Raw genomic sequence first — 18,692 nt, forward strand, 5'->3', positions numbered from 1 at the left:
TCAGTAGGCAGCATTAATAAAAAAATCCTGGGGAGAGGTGAGAATCTAATTTCTATAGCTGCCATATTATAATATGGACATCCTCAAAATGTCCACTTTTCAAGAAAAATCTAACAGACATTTTAATAAAAGAAAATATGGGACTTCCCTGGTGGCACAGTGGTTAAGAATCTGCCTGCCAATGCAGGGGACACGGGTTTGAGCCCTAGTCCAGGAAGATCCCACATGCCATGCAGCAACTAAGCCCATGTGCCACAACTACTGAGCCTGTGCTTTAGAGCCTGCAGGCCACAACTACTGAGCCTGTGTGCCACAACTACTGAAACCTGCACACCTACAGCCCATGCTCCACAACAAAGAGAAGCCACCTCAATGAGAAGCCCACACACCGCAATGAAGAGTAGCCCCTGCTCACCACAACTAGAGAAAGCCCGCCTGCAGCAATGAAGACCCAATGCAGCCAAAGATAAATTTATATAAAAAAAGAAAATATGGCATATCAACAAGAGAAAAATCAATGCAAACATGCTTGAGGAAGCACAAATGATGTATTTCTAGACAAAGACTTTAAGTTGGTTGTTTTAAATGAGTTTAATAGAATGAGTTTTGAAGTGTTCAAAGAGCTAAAGGAAACTATTATCTAACAAACTAAAGAAAAGTATGAGAAAATGTCTCACCAAAGTGAGAATATCAATAAAAAAATGGAAATTATATAAAGAGCAACTAAATAGAATATTTAAACTTGAAAAGTATAGTAACTTGAATTCCTTTTATTTCTTTTTCTTGTCTGATTGCTATGACTAGGACTTCTGATACTATGGTGAATAAAAGTGGTGAGAGTGGGTGTCCTTGTCTTGTTCCCAGTCTTAGAGGAAATGCTTTCAAATTTTCACTGTTGAGTATGATGTCTGCTGTGGGTTTCTCATAAATGGCCTTTATTATGTTGAGGTATGTTCCTTGTATGCCCACATTCTGGATAGTTTTTATCCTAAATGGATGTTGAATTTTGTTAAAAGCTTTTTTTGCATCAATTGATATAATCATATGGATTTTTTGTTTTGTTTTGTTTTCTGTTTTTTCTTGCAGTATGCGGGCTTCTCACTGCTCTGGCCTCTCCCGTTGTGGAGCACAGGCTCTGGACACGCAGGCTCAGCAGCCATGGCTCATGGGCCCAGCCGCTCCACAGCATGTGGGATCCTCCCAGACCGGGGCACGAACCCGTGTCCCCTGCATCGGCAGGCAGACTCTCAACCACTGCGCCACCAGGGAAGCCCAATCATATGGTTTTTATTCTTCAATTTGTTAATGTGGTGTATCACATTGATTGATTTGTGGATGTTGAAAAATCCTTGCATCCCTGGGATAAATCCCACTTGGTCATGGTGTGTGATCCTTGTAATGTATTGTTGGATTCGGTTTGCTAATATTTTGTTGAGGATTTTTACATCTATGTCTGTTAGTTATATTTGTAATTTTCTTTTTCTTGTGATACCTTTGTCTCATTTTGGTATCAGGGTGATGCTGGCTTCATAGAATGAGTTTTGAAGTGTTCCTTCATCTGCAGTTTTTTGGAATACTTTAAGAAGTGTAGGTGTTAACACTTAGTTAACTGTTTGGTAGAATTCACCTGTGCAGCCATCTGGTCCTGGACTTTTGTTTGTTGTGAGTTTTTAAATTACTGATTCAGTTTCATTACTGCTAACTGGTCTGTTCATATTTTGTATTTCTTACTGGTTCAGTCTTGGAAGATTGTATATTTCTAAGAATTTGTCCATTTCTTCTTGGTTGTTCATTTTATTGGCATATAGTTGTTTGTAGTAGTCTCTTTTGATCCTTGGTGTTTCTGTGGTGTCGGTTGTAACTTCTCCTTTTTCATTTCTTACTTTATTGATTTGGACCCTCTTCCTTTTTTTCTTGATGAGTCTGGCTAAAGGTTTATCAATTTTGTTTATCTTAAAAAAAAACAGCTTTTAGTTTCATTGATCTTTTCTATTTTTTTAGTCTCTTTCATTTATTTCTGCTCTGATCTTTATGATTTCTTTACTTTTTTTTTTAAACATCTTTACTGGAGTATAATTGCTTTACAATGGTATGTTAGTTTCTGGTTTATAACAAAGTGAATCAGCTATACATATACATATATCCCCATATCTCCTCCATCTTGCGTCTCCCTCCCAACCCCCCATCCCACCCCTCTAGGTGGTCACAAAGCACCAAGCTGATCTCCCTGTGCTATGCAGCTGCTTCCCACTAGCTATCTATTTTATATTTGGTAGTATATATTAGTCCATGCCACTCTCTCACTTCGTCCCAGCTTACCCTTCCCCCTCCCAGTGTCCTCAAGTCCATTGTCTTCATCTGCGTCTTTATTCCTGTCCTGCTCCTAGGTTCTTCATAACCTTTTTTTTTGGTTTGTTTTTAGACTCCATATATATGTGTTAGCATATGATATTTGTTTTTCTCTTTCTGACTTCACTCTGTACGACAGACTCTAGGTCCATCCACCTCACTACAAATAACTCAATTTCGTTTCTTTTTCTGACTGAGTAATATTCCATTGTATATATGTGCCACATCTTCTTTATCCATTCATCTGTCAGTGGACACTTAGGTTGCTTCCATGTCCTGGCTATTGTAAATAGAGCTGCAGTGAACATTGTGGTACATGGCTCTTTTTGAATTATGGTTTTCTCAGGGTATATGCCCAGTAGTGGGATTGCTGGGTCACATGGTAGTTCTATTTTTATTTTTTTAAGGAACCTCCATACTGTTCTCCGTAGTGGCTGTATCAATTTACATTCCTACCAACAGTGCAAGAGGGTTCACTGTTCTCCACACCCTCTCCAGAATTTATTGTTTCTAGTTTTTTTGATGATGGCCACTCTGACTGGTGTGAGGTGATACCTCATACTTCTTTTTTTTAATTAGTTAATTTTTGGCTGCATTGGTTCTTTGTTGCTGCATGTAGGCTTTCTCTAGGTTCAGTGAGTGCGGGCTACTCTTCATTGTGGTGTGCAGGCTTCTCATTGCAGTGGCTTCTCTTGTTGTGGAGCTTGGGCTCTAGGCACGTGGGCTACAGTAGTTGTGGCATGCGGGCTCAGTAGTTGTGGCTCACAGACTCTAGAATGCAGGCTCAGTAGTTGTGGCACATGGGCTTAGTTGCTGCATGGCATGTGGGATCTTCCCTGACCAGTGATCAAGCCCATGTCCCCTGCATTGGCAGGTAGATTCCCAGCCACTGCTCCACCAGGGAAGTGCCGATTTCTTTACTTCTAATTTTGGGTTTTATTTGTTTTTCTTTCTCTAGTTCCTTTAGGTATAATTTTATGTTGTTTGATATTTTTCTTGTTTCCTGAGGTAAGCTTGTGTCACTATAAACTTCTCTCTTAAAACTGCTTTTGTTGCATCCCATAGGTTTTGGACTGTTGTGTTTTCATTTTCATTTTTCTGTAGGTAGTTTTTTAAATTTCCATTTTGATTTCTTCAGTGATCCATTGGTTGTTTAGTCCATATAGTTTTGCCTTCACATGTTTGTGCTTTTTGCAGTTTTTTTCTTGTAGTTGATGTCTAGTCTCATAGCATTGTGGTCGGAAAAGACGCTTGATATGATTCCAATTTTCTTAAATTTACTGAGGCTTGTTTTGTGGCCTATCATGTGATCTATCCTGGAGAATGTTCCATGCACACTTGAAAAGAATGTGTATTCTGCTGCTTTCGGATGGAATGCTTTATATATATATCAATTAAGTACAACTTGTCTAATATGTCATTTAAGCCCAGTATTTTATTGTTTATTTTTTGTCTGGATTATCTATCCATTTATGTAAGGGGGTTGTTAAAGTCCCCCACTTTTATTGTGTTACTGTCAATAAGAAAAATGAACACAAGCATACTACTAAAGGAAATCATCAAACGAAATGGAGAGAAACTAAAAGAAGAAGAAAAGAACAGGGAAAACTGACAAAAATAATCAGAAAACAGGTATAAGTACATACCTATCAATAATTACTTTAAATGTTAGTGGACTAAATGCTCCAATCAAAAGATATAGGGTGGCTGGATAAAAAAAACAAGACCCATCTATATGATGCTTACAAGAGACTCACTTCAGAACTAAACACACATGCATACTGAAAATGAAGGGATGGAAAAAGATATTTTATGCAGATGGAAATGAAGATAGAAAAGAAAGGGGTGGTACCAATAATATCAGGAAAAATCTTTAAAGCAAAGTCTCAACAACAGACAAAGAAGGGCATTATATTATGATAAAGGGATGAATACAAGAAGTGTATATTTTACTTTTTAACATTTATGGATCCAATGTAGGAGTACCTAAGTATATAAAGCAAATACAGATATAAAGGGGAAATTTGACAATACAATAATGGCAGGGTACTTTAGCACCCCAATTTCATCAAAGGACAGATCATCAAGCTCTAAAGACTTTACCAAAAAACTATTATAAATAAGAGATGGATTCAGTAAAGTTGCAGAACAGAAAATTAATACACAGAAATCTGTTAAATTTCTATACAGTAATAATGAGCTGTCAGAAAGAGAAGTGAAGAAAACTATCCCATTTACAGTTGTATCAAAAAGAATAATACACCCAGGAACAAATTTAACGAGGTGAAATACCTGGACTCTGAAGAGTAGAAGATATTGTTGAAGAAGACACAAATAAATGGAAAGATATTTCCTGCTCATTGATTGGAAGAATTCACATTGTTTAAATGTCCATATTATTTAAAAGAATCTATGCATTCAGTGCAATTCCTGTCTGAATCTTAAGGACATTTTTCATAGAAATAGAACAAAAAAATTCTAAAATTTATGTGGAACCACAAAATACCCCAAATAGTCAAAGCAACCCTGAGAAAAAAGATCAAATCTGGAGGTGTAACACTCTTTAGTTTCAAAGTATATTACAAAGGTATAGTAATCAAAACAGCATGGTATTGGCAGAAACTCAGACATATGTGGGCAATTAATTTATGATAAAGTAGCAAAGAACATACAATGGAGAAACAATACTCTTTTCAGTAAATGATGTTGGGGAAACTTGACAGTCACATGCAAAGCAAAAAGAAAAATGAAACTAGATCGATCACCTTGTTTCACCATAAAGAAAAATCACCTGAAAATGGATTGTATGTAAGCTTTGAATGTAAGAACTGGAACCATAAAACTAGAATAAAACATAGGCAGTATGCTCTTTGAAATCAGTCGCAGCATTATCTTTCTGGATATGTCTCCTCAGGCATGGGGACCAAAACAAAAACAAATGAGACTACATTAAACTAAATAGTTTCTGCCTATCAAAGGAAATCATCAACAAAACAAAAAGAGAACCTACTGAATGGGAGAAGATATTTGCAAATCATATATCCAATAAGGGGTTAATATCCAAAATATATAAAGAATTCATAGAACTCAAAAACAAAAGCAAACAACCTGATTAAAAAGGGGGGCAGAGGAAATGAATAGACATTTTCCAAAGAAGACATACAGATAGCCAATAGGCACATGAAAAAATATTCAACATCGGTAATTATTAGTGAAATAAATATCTGGTAAAGATAAATACATGGGAAATTGTGTAATGCCAATTTTTATTTTCTACATGATTGAAAAGATAAATGCATTAGAATTATCATTCTATTTATTGGGCACACAATTTATAACTATGTAGTCTATGTCATCAATGATAGAAAGAGGGAAGGACAGAGCTCTACTGGAGCAGGGGTTTTGTATGATATTGAAGTTAAGGTGGTATACATTCTTTTTTGTTTTTTAATTGAAGTGTAACTGATTTACAATGTTGCGCCAATCTCTGCTGTACAGCAAAGTGACTCAGTTATACACATATAGACATTCTTTTTTTAAATTTTTTTTCCATTTTGTTTTATCCTAGGACATTGGATATAGTACCCCTTGCTATACAGTAGGACCGTTTTGTTTATCCATTCTAAATGTAATAGTTTGCATCTACCAACCCCAAACTTCCAGTCCATCCCTCTCCCTCCCCCCATCCCCCTTGGCAACCACAAGTCTGATCTCTAGGTCTGTGAGTGTGTTTCTGTTTTGTAGATAGGTTCATTTGTGCTGTATTTCAGATTCCACATATAAGTGATATCATATGGTATTTTTCTATTTCTGACTTGCTTCACTTAGTATGATAATATCTGTTTGCATCCAGGTTGCCATAAATGGCATTACTTTGTTCTTTTTTATGGCTGAGTAGTTTATATGTTGTTTATATGTACCTCATCTTCTTTATCCATTTTCTGTCAATAGACATTTAGGTTGTTTTGATATTTTGGCTATTGTTAATAGTGCTGCTGTGAACATTGGGGTGCATGTATCTTTTTGAATTATAGTTTTGTCCGGTTATATGCCCAGGAGTGGGATTGCTGGATCATATGGTAATTCTATTTTTAGTTTTCTGAGGAACCGCCATACTGTTTTCCATAGTGGCTGCACCAACTTACATTCAAGGGTGGTATACATTCTAATTAGACTGTTATAACTTTAAGTTGCTAAATGTAATGATCAGTGTACCCACAAAGTACCTATGTATAGAATATACACTAAAATAAGAAGGGAATCAAAATGTTTCACTAGAAAAAAAAAATCATCCAAACACAAAAGATGTCAGTAAAATGGTAGGAAATGAGTTACAAAAATGCCATAAGGCATATAGTAAACAAATAGCAAAATGGCAGAAGAAGTACCTCCTGATTGATAACTACTTGGAATGTAAAAAATCTTTAATCAAAAGACATAGCTTGGCAGAATAGATAAAACATGATCAAACTATATTGTATCTAAAAGAGACTCATGGGGACTTCCCTGGTGGCACAATGGTTAAGAATCCACCTGCCAATGCAGGGGACACGGTTCGATCCCTGGTCCAGGAAGATCCCACATGCTGCAGAGCAACTGGGCCCATGCGCCACAACTACTGAGCCCGCGCTCTAGAGCCCGCGCGCCACAACTGCTGAAGCCCGCATGCCTAGAGCCTGCGCTCTGCAGCAAGAGAAGCCACCGCAATAAGAAACACACACACCGCAGGGAAGAGTAGCCCCCATTCGCCGCAACTAGAGAAAGCCCACGCACAGCAATGAAGACCCAATGCAGCCAAAAATAAATAAATAAATTTGTTAAAAAAATTTTTTAAAACAGACATATTTTAGATCTAACACACAAATATATTGACAGTGAAGAAGACTCCATGCAAATAGTAACTGAAAGAGCTCAGGCGTGTCTATACTAATATGAAATAAAGTAGATTTTAAATCAAGAAGTTTATAGTAGGTGGAGGAATTATATATTAATAAAATATTCAATTCAACAAGAAGACATAACAATTGTAAACATTTACAAACCTAATAACAGATCCTCAAAATATATGAAGGAAACTGGACAGAATTGAAGGAAGAAATAGGTAGTTCTTCATAAGAGTGAGAGGCTTCAATACTTCTCTTTCTATAATGGAAATAGCAACCAAACAGAAAATAAGTAAGGAATTAGAGGACTTGAACAACTCTGAACCAAATACACCTAACAGACATATATAAAGTACATTCTACACAACAACAGCAAATTACACATTCTCTCACATGCACATGGAACTTTCTCCAGGACAGAGTATATTTTAAGCTACAAAACAAGTCTCAATAGATGTAAAAAGATGGTTATCGTACAAAGTATCTTCACTGACCACAACAGGATGAAGTTAGATATCAACAACAGAAGGAACTAATAAAATCACAAATATATTAAAATTAAACAACACACTCAAACAGCCAATTGGTCAAAGAAGAAATTGTAATGGAAATTAGAAAATACTTAGAGACAAGTGCAAATAAAAACACATTAAAATTATACTATGCAGTGAAAACAGTTGTTAGAGGAAAATGTATATCTGTAATTATGTAGATCTAAAAAGAATAAAGGTCTCAGATCAGTAACCTAACTTCACACCTGAAGGAACCAGAAAAAGAAGAAGAAACTATCCCAAAGGTAACAGAAAGAAGGAAATAATAAAGATCAAAGTAGTGATAAAATAGAGACTAAGCAAACAATAGAGAAAATTAATTAAATCAGAAGACGGTTCCTTGGAAAGATAAACAAAATCACCAAATGTTTAGTAAGACTAAGAAAAAACAGGGAGAGAGAGTACATACAAATAACTAAGATGAGAAATGTAAGTGGTGACACAACAACTGACCTTAACAAAATTAAATTAATTGTAAGAAAATAGTATGAAAAATTGTACAGCAAATTAGATAACTTAGAAGAAATGGATAAATTCCTTGAAATACACAATTCACCTAAACTGACTCAAGAAGAAATAGAAAATCTCAACAGACCTAACAAGTAAAGAGAATGAATCACTAACATAACACCTGACGACAAAATTAAGTCCTGAATTAATTTTGGTGATTTCCGCCAAACATTTAAACAAGAGCTAAAAACAATACTTTTAGTACTCTTTCAAAAAATTAAAGTACTTCCTAACTCATTTGATGAGAACAGCATTGCTCTGATACAAAACCAAATAAAGACATAACAAGGAAGAAAATTATAGATCAATATCCCTTATTAATATAGATGCAAAAGTCCTCAACAAAATATTAGAAAACCAAATCCAGTTGCATATTAAATGGATTACTCACCATGTCCAAGTCAAATTTATTCCAGGAATGCAAGGGTGGTTCAACATAAGGAAAGCAATCAATGTAATACATGATGTGAATAGAGCAAAGGGAAAAAACCCTCATGATCATCTCAATTTATGCAGGAAAGGCATTTGACAAAATCCAACATCCTTTCTTGATAAATACTCTGAAAACTGGGAAAATAGGGAAAATTCTGCGACATGATACAGGACATTTATGAAAAACCCACAGTTAACATCATACTCATTGATGAAAGACTGCAAATTTTACCCCTAAGATCACTAACAAGGCAAGGATACCCACTTTCATCATTTGCCATTCATGTCTTACTGGAAGTACTAGCAATAGCTATTATACAAGAAAAGGGGCATCCGCATTGGAAATGAAGGGGTAAAGCTACCTCTATTCACAGATTATGTGATCTGATCTTTAGAAAATCCAAAGGAATCCGCAAGAAAGCTAGTAGAACTAAAAAGCGAGTTCTTCATAATTGCAGGGTACAAATGAAAACAAAAATCAGATGTATTTCTGTACACCACCAACAATCTAAAAATGAAATTAAGAATGGAATTCCATTTATAATAATATCTAAGAGTTTAAATCCAAGGAGAGAAAGGAAATCTTGGGAAGCTGCCGTCTGCACTTCCATGACCAGCACAGCCATGCCAGAGTCAACAGGAGACCCAGGCCATCACCCCATCACTGCTGCTTCTATCCACCTGCTTCCACGTCCTTGGATTCCTTCCAACAGCTTGCTAAAACATGATGGATTACTATGAAGTTCTATGCATGCAGAGACATGCTTCAGCCAAGGATATTAAAAAGGCTTATTGGAAACTGGCATCAGCATAGCAACCAGATAAAAATCTTGACAAGAAAAAGGGAGAGAAAATTCAAATAGCCAAGGTATATGAGGTGTTTGAGGTGTTATCACATATTAAAAAAATGGGACATCTATGACAGATATGCTAAAAAACAATTAAATGATGGAGGTGGAAGTCATTTTGACAGGCCATTTGAGTTTGGCTTCAGATTCCTTAATCCAGATGTCTTCAGGGAATATTTTGGTGGAAGAGACTTTTTTTATTTGACCTCTTTGAAGACCCACTTGAGAACATATTTGGTCATTGCAGGGGCCCCATGGAAACAAAAGCTGGGGCACAGGGTCATTTTTCTCTGCCTTAAGTGGATTTCCGTCTTTTGGAGGTGGATTTTCTTCTTTTGACCCAAATTTACATTGTTCAGTTCACTACGTCATGGGGGCCTCACTTCATTCTCTTCCATGTCATTTGGTGGTAGTGGGATGGGCAACTTCAAATCTATGTCAACTTCTACTAAATTAATTAATGACAGAAAAATCACTACAAAGAGAATTGTCAAGAATGGTGAAGAAAGATTAGAAGTTGAAAAAGATGGCCAGTTAAAGTCCTTAACAATAAAATGCAAGGAGCAGCAGCTATGCTTGGATAAGGAGTAATTGCATGCATTTAACTGAAATGTTAAACTATAAATATAGGAACATTTGTTGAAGATTTGAAATGAATTCAACTTCTAGTATAACTGTACCTAATGTAAAGTATTTATAAACAGTTCACTGGAGCCCCTATTTGTCATATGCTTTCGAGTTTATTGTTGGGACCACATAACAGTTCCATATTTTTTTGTCTTTAAAATTGTTGTAAATCTGTATATGCACATTGCTTTTCTATTAAATGTAATCTAAGGTGGCTTTGATTCTTTTGTACACTAACAGCTGCAAAGACCTTCTTTTGCATTGTGTTTGAAATATGAGCCAAGTAGTGTCAGTCAGCTGTAAAGTCAGTATTGCCAGGATGAATCTTACACACACACACACACACACACACACACACACACACACACACACACATACACAAATTCAATTTTTTTCAGTATTTAATAGTGAAAGACATTAATGGTAACACACTTTTGATTTAATATAAATTGAGGATGTTTTCTACTTGTGCATGAATGCTGGCAACTTAGTACATTTTGACAATTGTTTAAACATGTAATTATAAGCTTAGGTTTAAAAAAGTAAAGCTGGTAAGCTGGGTCTTTGTCATTTGCTTTAAAAAAAGAATGGAAATGTGAATGTGTTTAATGCATTCCTTCCTGAGTGGGACCTGTAAAAACTTAATTAATTTAATTAATTTATGAATTAAATTCTCAGTAATAAATTTAGGCAAAAGGCTAGTACACCAAAAATTATAAAACATTTTGCTGAGAGAATCCTTGTGCATTTCTGGTGGGAATGTAAAAAGGTGTAATTGCTATGAAAAACAGTTTGGCAATTTTTCAAAAGGTTCAATATAGAACTACCAAATGACACAGCAATTCCACTCCTAGGTTTATATCCGAAAGAACTCAAAACAGGAACTCAGATATTTGTAACAAGTTTCATAGCAGCATTATTCACAATAACCAAAAGGTGGAAACAACCGAAGTGTCAATCAACAGGTGAATGGATAAACTATATGTGGTATATTCATACAATGGAATATCATTCTGTCATAAAAAGGAATTACATTTTGATATAGGATATACCATGGGTAAACCTTGAAAATATTATGCTTAGTGAAATAAGCCAGATACAGATGAAAATATAATATTGTATCCTTTCACTTTTATGACATGCCTAGAATAGGCAAATTCATAGAGACAGAAAGTAGAACAGAGATTACCAGAGGCTGGGGGCAAGGGATGGGGTTAGAAGCTCAGGTTTTTGTTTAATGTGTATGGGGGTTTGGTTGGGATGATGAAAACGTTTTGGGTATTGATTTAGTAGTGATGTTTACAAAACATTGTATATTTAATGCCACTTACAAATGATTAAAATGATAAAAAATTATGTATATTTTACCACAATAAAAATGAAAAAGAAATTAAGGCATTTCCAGATCTACAAAAACTGAGGGTTGTTTTTTACTAGCAGACCTGTCCTTCAATGAATGCTAAAGAGAGTCCTTTAGTTTGAAATATATGGATACTAGACAGTAACTCAACTCGACATGAAGAAATAAAGAACAGCAGGAAAGGTAACTAAATAGGTAAATGTAAAAGCCAGTATTATTGTATTTTTGGCTTATAACTCCTTTTTCCCTATATGATTTAAAAGACAGTTGCAAAACGCAGTAATTATAAATCTGCATTAATGGGAACACAGCATGTAAAGATGTATTCTGTGGTAATAGAAGCATACAGATTGGGAGAGGAATGGAGATATATAGAAGCAAAATGTATACTATTGAAATTATGTCAGTGTTACTCTGAACTAGATTGTTATAAATTAAGATGTTAATTGTAATCCTAAGGCAACCAGTAAGATAATGACTAAAAGATATAGTAAAAGAAATGATAAGGGAATGAAAATAATACACTAGAAAATATCTATTTAATACTAAAAAAGGAAATAAAATAAGTATGGAGAAACCAAAAAGACATAAGATATGGAACATTAATATCCAAATGCTACAAATAAGTCCTTCCTTATCCATAATTACATTAGATGTAAGTGGATTAACCTCTCGAATTAAAAGGCAGAGATTGGCAGAATGGATTTTTAAAAAAATGATCCAACTAAATGCTGTCTACAGATACTTTAGTTTTAATGACACAAATTGTTTGAAAGTAAAAATATAGTGTATGGAAACAGTACTCACAAGAGAGCTGAAGTTCATATGCTAATATCAGACAAAATAGACTTTGAAATAAAATTGTCACTAGAGAGAAAGGACATTTTTTTTGGCTGCATTGGGTCTTCATTGCTGCATGCGGGCTTTCTCTAGTTGTGGTGAGCGGGGACTACTCTTCATTGTGGGGCATGGGCTTCTCATTGCGGTGGCTTCTCTTGTTGCAGAGCACGGGCTCTAGGTTCACGGGCTTCAGTAGTTGCAGCACTCAGGCCCTAGAGTGCACAGGCTTCAGTAGTTGCAGCACGTGGGCTCAGTAGTTGTGGTGCGTGGGCTCTAGGGCACACAGGCTTCAGTAGTTCTGGCGTGCAGGCTCCATAGTTGTGGCTCACAGGCTAGTTGCTCCATGGCATGTGGAATCTTCCGGGACCAGGGATCGAACCTATGTCCCCTGCATTGGTAGGCGGATTCTTAAACACCGCACCACCAGGGAATCCTGAGAAAGGACATTGTATAATGATGAAATCATCAATCCCTGGAAAAAATATAATAATTTAAGCACCTCACAACAGAGCACCTCACAACAGAGCTCCAAAATATATAAAGTAAAAATGGAGAGAATGGAAGGGAGAAATAGGTAATTTAATCATAAGAGTTGGATATGTCAATACCCTACTTTCAATAATAGAAAAAGTAGATGGAAGATCAGCAAGGAAATGGAAGACTTGAACATCCCTAATTACCAAGCAGACCTAACAGTTACCTATAGAACACTTCACCCAATTTCATCAGAATATTATTCTCAAGGGAACCTGGAACATTGTGCATGATAGATTGTATCTTAAGCCATTAACGTGTTAATAAATTTTAAAAGGATTTAAATCATACAAAGTAAGTGTTGTAATTAAAGTAAAATGAAATATGAAATTAGTAACAGAAGGAAATTTAGAAAAACCACAAAATGTGGAAATCAAACAACACACTACCAAATAAGGAATGGGTTAAAAAGGAAATCATAAGGGAATGTAAAATGGTGCATTTGCTGTGGAAAATAAGTTTGGCAGTTGCTCAAAAAGATAAAATAAAGTTACTTTATGACACAGCAATTCCTCTCCTAGGTATATACCCAAGAGAAATGAAAACATATGTCCATACAATACTTGTACATGACTGGTTATAAGAGCATTATTCATAATAGCCAAAAAAATGAAAATAACCCAAATGTATTCAATACATTAAATGTTGGATGGACAAATAAAATGGATGTGGACAAATAAAATGTGGCATAACCATCCAAAGGAATATTATACAGAAATAAAATGAAATGAACTGATATATGCTGCAAGATGGATAAACATTGAAAATATGCTAAGTGAAAGAAGCCATATACAAGAGGCTACATATTCTATGATTCCATTTATATGAAGTAATCAGAATAGACAAATCTGTAGAGACAAATCTATAGAGATAGAAATCTGTAGAGTAGTTATTGCTATCACATGGGAGGAAAGACAAACTAGGACTAACTACTAATAGGTATGGCTTGGTTTTGGGGGTGGGGGTATCAATAGAAATAGTCTGGAATTAGATAGTGGAGATGGTTGCAGAACCTAATGAATGTCCCCAAAACCACAGAAGTGTACCCTTTAAAGTGGTGAATTTTACCTCATGTAAAGTACATGTGAATTTTAAAACCCTATAGGTCCCCCATGTGGCCACAAATTATTTACAATCCTCCCACATGCAAAATACACTTACCCACTACAAAGGCCCACAAAAGTCTCATCTCACTATACCATCAGCTCAAAGTCCGTGAAATCATCTAAATCAGATCCATGCACAGATGAAGTTTTCCCAGGTATACTTTCTTAAGTAAATCACCTCAAGTATAGTTCTTGATCTGAGTTATGTGCACTCCATTTGCCCAACATACAGGGTCGAGACTGATAAAACCCCTATGGGTATTCCTATTCAAATAGGGAGAAAATGTGAAGCACAAAGAAGTACATAGAAATTCTGAAATCCAGACAGGAAAATTTTGGAAGTTTCTTCATTAAGGACTCGGCCCCATTCCTGCCCAGGAATGGCTCAGTCCTTACTCATTGTTCTTGGTTCCACACTTTGAGTCATCCTTCCTTTGATTTGCTAGGTAAGCTATATTTTCAACTGCGTAGCTTTTGTGGTTTGCTCCCTGCTAGTAGGTTTCGGAGGTTCAAAGTCCTTTTTTCCTTTTTGTAGTGTTTTTGTCCCTGTCAGTGAAAGTTGGTGGTATGTCTGGAAATGTAATTCTTTTAAAATCATTTTGGTCTCCTATGAATAAACACCACACCCTGAATTTCTTCCAATTAAACCCTTCTTCACCCTGGTCTTATGTCAGGAGGGTTGTATAATAAAGTTTTTATGTTTCTTAGATACTCTTGTTTGATGAAGATACTCTTAGGTACACCCTTAAACTCTAAAGTGCTATTTTTGTCCAACTTAATATTCTAAAGCAGAACACTATCTTTTTGATGCCTTAACAAAGGATTTTAGAGCTATAACTTCAGCTTCACCTTGAGAGCATACAGTATTTTTCTGGCAGGACCCTGGGTTTGATTGTTACTTGGAAGCCATTTCTTAACTTCAACATAGTTTGCCTTTAGGAGAGAATGAGAATTTTCCAAACCGTTAGGTCTAAACTTGTTCATGTTTAATACTCCTTCTTTTTTTTTTTTAGTTTTTTAAGGAACCTCCATATGGTTCTCCATAGTGACTGTATCAGTTTACATTCCCACCAACAGTGCAAGAGGGTTCCCTTTTCTCCACACCCTCTCCAGCATTTATTATTTGTAGATTTTTTTGATGATGGCCATTTGGATTGGTGTGAGGTGATATCTCACTGTAGTTTTGATTTGTGTTTCTCTAATGATTAATGATGTTGAGCATTCTTTCATGTGTTTGTTGGCAATCTGTATATCTTCTTTGGAGAAATGACTATTTAGGTCTTCTGCCCAGTTTTGGATTGGGTTGTTTGTTTTTTAGATACTGAGCTGCATGAGCTGCTTGTAAATTTTGGAGATTAATGCTTTGTCAGTTGCTACATTTGCAAATATTTTCTCCCATTCTGAGGGTTGTCTTTTGGTCTTGTTTATGGTTTCCTTTGCTGTGCAAAAGCTTTTAAGTTTCATTAGGTCCCAATTGTTTATTTTTGTTTTTATTTCCATTTCTCTAGGAGCTGGGTCAAAAAGGATCTTGCTGTGATTTATATCATAGAGTGTTTTACCTATGTTTTCCTCTAAGAGTTGGATATTGTCTGGCCTTACACTTAGGTCTTTTATCCATTTTGAGCTTATTTTTGTGTATGGTGTTAGGGAGTGTTCTAATTTCATACTTTTACATGTAGGTGTCCAGTTTTCCCAGCACCACTTATTGAACAGGCTGTCTTTTCTCCACTGTATATTCTTGCCTCTTTTATCAAAGATAAGGTGATCATATGTGCATGGGTTTATCTCAGGGCTTTCTATCCTGTTCCATTGATCTATATTTCTGTTTTTGTACCAGTACCATACTGTCTTGATAACTGTAGCTTTGTAGTATAGTCTGAAGTCAGGGAACCTGATTCCTCCAGCTCTGTTTTTCATTCTCAAGATTGCTTTGGCTATTCGGAGTCTTATGTGTTTCCATACAAATTGTGAAATTTTTTGTTCTAGTATGACCCAGCAATCCCACTACTGGGCATATACCCTGAGAAAACCATAATTCAAAAAGAGTCATGTACCAAAATGTTCATTGCAGCTCTATTTACAATAGCCAGGACATGGAAGCAACCTAAGTGTCCATCAACAGATGAATGGATAAAGAAGATGTGGCACACATATACAATGGAATATTACTCAGCCATAAAAAGAAACGAAATTGAGTTATTTGTAGTGAGGTGGATGGACCTAGAGTCTGTCATACAGAGTGAAGTAAGTCAGAAAGAGAAAAACAAATATCTTATGCTAACACATATATATGGAATCTAAGGGGGAAAAAAAGGTCATGAAGAACCTATGGGTAAGACAGGAATAAAAACACAGACCTACTAGAGCATGGACTTGAGGATATGGGGAGGGGGAGGGGGAGGCTGTGATGAGGTGAGAGAGTGGTATGGACATATATACACTACCAAGCGTAAAGTGGATAGCTAGTGGGAAGCAGCCGCGTAGCACAGGGGGATCAGCTAGGTGGTTTGTGACTGCCTAGCGGGGTGAGAGAGGGAGGGTGGGAGACGCAGGAGGGAAGAGATATGGGAACATGTGTATATGTATAACTGATTCAGTTTGTTATAAAGCAGAAACTAACACACCGTTGTAAAGTAATTATACTCCAATAAAGATGTTAATAAATAAATAAATAAATATATAAAATGCTAAATAGGACCACAAAGCACAGTTTAGACAGAGCAACTAAGATTAATCTTTGCCTCCAATTCTTGAGGTGCCTCTTTCACTATAAATTCTGTAACAGCTATTCTTAAAATTGTTTAAAATTTAAACTAAGCTAAATACAGGTACATGATTTATCTAACTAACCCTATTGCACAAGATTCTAGAAAATTTCTTTAGATCTATTATTTTGAATAATTTATTCCTATTGAATTATAATTTGTTTTAAATAATTGTATGAATTTCTTGTGGGGTGGAGCTGTGGGTAATGGAAATTGGGTAAAACGGAATTTTTTATAGGACTTATAAAATTTTAGTTTGTAATACAATCTGACACGATACTTTCTTCTTAGATGAAAGTACTGAGGCTTGGGCTACATTCAAACGGAAATAAAGATTTGAAACAGTCAAAAAAAAAAGATGTGGCACATATATACATTGGAATATTACTCAGCCATAAAAAGAAACAAAATTGAGTTATTTGTAGTGAGGTAGATGGACCTAGAGTCTGTCATACAGAGTGAAGTAAGTCAGAAAGAGAAAAATAAATACCATATGCTAACACATATATATGGAATCTAAGAAAAAATATGGTCATGAAGAACCTAGGGGCAAGACGGGAATAAAGACACAGACCTACCAGAGAATGGACTTGAGCATATGGGGAGGGAGAAGGGTAAGCTGTGACAAAGTGAGAGAGTGGCATCGACATATATACACTACCAGATGTAAAATAGATAGTGGGAAGCAGCCGCATAGCACAGGGAGATCAGCTTGGTGCTTTGTGACCACCTAGAGGGGTGGGATAGGGAGGGTGGGAGGGAGGGAGACGCAAGAGGGAAGAGATATGGGAACATATGCATATGTATAACTGATTCACTTTGTTATGAAGCAGAAACTAACACACCATTGTAAAGCAATTATACTCCAATAAAGGTGTTTTTAAAAATACAAAAAAAAAAGAATGATGTTGGCTGTAGTGGATTTTTAAATTTTTTTTAATCAAATTGAGGAAGTCCTTCTCTATTCCTAGCTTTCTGAGAGTTTCTTTCATGAATGGCTGGTGGATTTTTTCAAGTGTTTTCTTCTGCATCTATTGATATAATCATGATTTTTCTTCTCTACTCTGTTAATGTGAGAGTTTACATTATTTGACTTTCGAATGTTGAACTAGCCTTACATAGATGGAAGAAATCTCACTTGGTCATGGTGTATATCCTTTTTATATATTTTTGAATTCTGTTTACTAATATATTGTTGAATACTTTTGCATATACATTTATGAGGGATGTCATTCTCTGCTTTTTGTTTCTTATCATAGTTTGGGCAATTTTTAATGCTGCATCTTCAGTTCATAAATTTTTTACTTGTTCTCTCCAATCTCTTGAGCCCACCTATTGAGCTTTTAAATTTTTACTGACTCTATGCTTTACTTCTAAAATTTCATTTGGTCTTTTTTATTTCTTCTATTTCCTTGCTGGTGCTTTCTAAATGCTTAATGAGACTTTCTGTTTTTGTTTCAGTTGTGTTTGTAATTCCTCACTGATGCTTTTTTATAAAAGTTGATTGAAAATCATTTTCAAATAATTTTATCATCTGTATCATCTCAGTGTTGACACACTTCGATTTTCTTTTTTCATTCAGTTTAAGATCCTCCTTGTTCTTGGTATAAGTGACTTTCAGTTGAAAGCTGAAAATTTTAATATTATGTTATTAGACTCTGGGTGTTATTTAAATCTTCTGCTTCATCTGGTTTTCTCTGACAGTGCTTTGGCAGGGTAAAGAGTATCACCACCTTGTTACTTCCAGGTGTAAGTAGAATTCTAGATTCCCCACTTGACCTCATTACCACCTAAGGATGGGAGCTTATTTGCTTATTTTTACTGCTGGGCAAGAATCAGAATTCTGGCTTCCCTCACAGTCTCCAGTGATGCTGCAATGGGGGTGCT

The 18,692-nt window shown here is 35.7% G+C and overlaps 1 pseudogene; it reads left to right on the forward strand.

Annotated features, from left to right (window-relative positions):
• The window catches only part of LOC117198132 (dnaJ homolog subfamily B member 6-like), a 94,150-nt pseudogene extending 82,482 nt beyond the window's left edge, over positions 1 to 11,668 (forward strand).
• Positions 11,669 to 18,692: the final 7,024 nt, after the last annotated feature.

Source organism: Orcinus orca, chromosome X (assembly GCF_937001465.1).
Source record: "Orcinus orca chromosome X, mOrcOrc1.1, whole genome shotgun sequence".
NCBI lineage: Eukaryota > Metazoa > Chordata > Mammalia > Artiodactyla > Delphinidae > Orcinus > Orcinus orca.